The 2359-nt window shown below is 53.2% G+C and overlaps 1 pseudogene; it reads left to right on the top strand.

Annotated features, from left to right (window-relative positions):
- Positions 1 to 685: 685 nt before the first annotated feature.
- On the top strand, positions 686 to 866 carry LOC143175945 (U2 spliceosomal RNA; annotated as a pseudogene).
- The last annotated feature ends 1493 nt before the right edge of the window (positions 867 to 2359 follow it).

Raw genomic sequence — 2359 nt, 5'->3', positions numbered from 1 at the left:
CACTTCCGCGTATGCGCCCTAATTGAAATGCGAAATAGCCGCTACTGAGATGCTTTTAATCGTATTTATATTTATATATCTATTTATTTTATTTTATTTTTGTGCTGTTTTCTATGGCGAAGGCCGGGGCACAGTAGAGCCCGGATTTGACTAGGAACTACATATTATGTACATATTTAACCACTGAATTGTATATATTGAAAATTACCTTTAGCTATATATCTACACTTATATTTATTTTGTCCATATTTATTTATGCTATGTATATTTGTTTATTTAATCTTTAATGTTTATTCTCGCTTATTTCTGTTTGGTTATTTATTTTATCTATTTATTTATTTATTTATTTATGTATATATATTTCTGTGCCTCTTCTTTTCTTGTTTATATTTATGTATGCTATGTATATTTGTTTATTTAATCTACGCTACTATTATTTATTTATTTATATAATTTATTCTAGTTTGGCTATTTATTCGATTAACTATCTACTTCCACTAGTATATACATATTCAGACTCTTGCTAGATTCATATAAATGCTAAGGTGTTTATGAGATAAGAGCCACCGCCGATTGAGATCTGAAAATAGCGACAGACGCTATAGAGTTATATCAACTATTTTGCCTTCGCCATAAAGGCGCTACTATGTATCCACCCCCAGCCAAACAATGTAAGGCTGGGGGAACATTCTTTGTGAATAAAGCGCTTTTTATCTGTTCTTATCAGCTTAATATCTGATACACTCCGCATCGCGGAGTCAGAAAATTAACGCGATTTTTGGATTCAGGCGGATCGCTAGGGCTCGCTCCACTTCCGCCGTGAGTCGGTCCGGCACTGCAGTGCCGCCAGAAACGGCTCAATTAGCGCTGCTAATTAGAGCTCTTATTTTTTTTCACCTGCTGGACCGACTCGGGACTCCAAAGAGTAAGCCCCTTAATATTCTGGCTCCGCGAAGTCCCGAAATCTCGGTAAATTCACCCGCCGCGGTACTACGCAACAGTGCGGGCCGAGTTGCGATCGGGCGTGTGCGCGGCAAGGTCTGTTCACGATCAGTGCTCGAGGTGTTGTGCGGTAAAGTGTGATAAAGTGCCTTCGCCACGGGACCGGATCAAGCCTGCGCGGGAGTACACCTGCGCCGCCCACCTGCGCGGGAGGATCACCCGCGCATCACCACCTGCGCCGCCCACCATCCTGCTTCCGTGGACAACCGAGGGAGAGGACGACCAGGGTCTACTGAGGGTCTAAGAGGGTCCTAGGGCAACCAGCCCTCTACTTGGACGCCAACAACCACCACAGGCCAACCCCATCAGCCCTGGTCTTCCTCTACGTGGGTCACCCAACACCGCTACGACCCACCAGGACTTGGCCATCGGCAACCCCGACGGGAAGGACGGCTCGCCTGATCCACGTCTACCTCCGCTGGATCAGGAATCAGGAGCGAGGTGTTATTCCCCTCGGAGAGAGCTCCTGCATCGCTGGACTCCTGCGCCGAGTGAGTCTCTCTTCTCTTTCTATCCCCCCGGCAGTGGCAACAACAACGGCAACAGCTAAAACATCTGCAACTACGACGGGGACAACAACGAGGACTACGAGGACGACGACGAAGACGACGACAACGAGACCGGCGGCTAGGGGGGGGGGGGCAAAGCGCGGCCCTGAAGCCGGTCCAGCACTCCCACGCTAACCATCACCATTGGGCCGACTACCAGCGCCCGGCCCGCGCCCCCGACCCCTCGCCACACAACCAATCTACACCAAACCCAAGGGAACGCTACCGGTCAATAAGAGCGGCAGCCCGCTGCGGCGATCGGGGTCGACTGCTCCTATGACATCGCCGCCGGCTGCATGGGCGCCTGCTACCGGGAGGGGCTCCGATCCCTCAGCCGCTACCACAACGAGGCTCACCCCACCGGGCAGAAGAACGGCCCCCGCTACCAGGGGGTCGACTGGCACCCCTCCAGCGAGGACCCCACCCGTCAAGACCCCGCCCACCACCACCCAAGGGCGGGTGACACGGGGTACGAGGGGTGCCAGCGCCCCGGTGGAGGTGGGCAGAAGAACCACCACCACCACACGGGGGACGGTAGCGGCTCCGACCGGAGCCAGAAGAACGCCCCCGAGATTAGGAGGGACACCCACCGCCCAAACTCCATCTCCAAGGGCGGTGGCTCAAGGGAAGGGTCCCTCCAGCGGCCCATCACCACCTCGGGCCGCTCAAAGGAAACCCTCGGGGGTAAGGACAGCGGCTTCGCCATCATACGCCGCCGTCACAGCGGGCACCCCTTCCCACACGTCACCTCCCTCGCCGATAGACGTCGCGCCGGAAAGGGGGCTGCGTACAGCAACCAGGGCCACCCC

The sequence above is a fragment of the Nomia melanderi genome, unplaced genomic scaffold, assembly GCF_051020985.1.
Source record: "Nomia melanderi isolate GNS246 unplaced genomic scaffold, iyNomMela1 scaffold0268, whole genome shotgun sequence".
In the NCBI taxonomy this organism is placed as follows: domain Eukaryota; kingdom Metazoa; phylum Arthropoda; class Insecta; order Hymenoptera; family Halictidae; genus Nomia; species Nomia melanderi.
The sequence above is the reverse complement of the archived record's forward strand: the minus strand, read 5'-3'. Positions and strand labels throughout refer to the sequence as shown.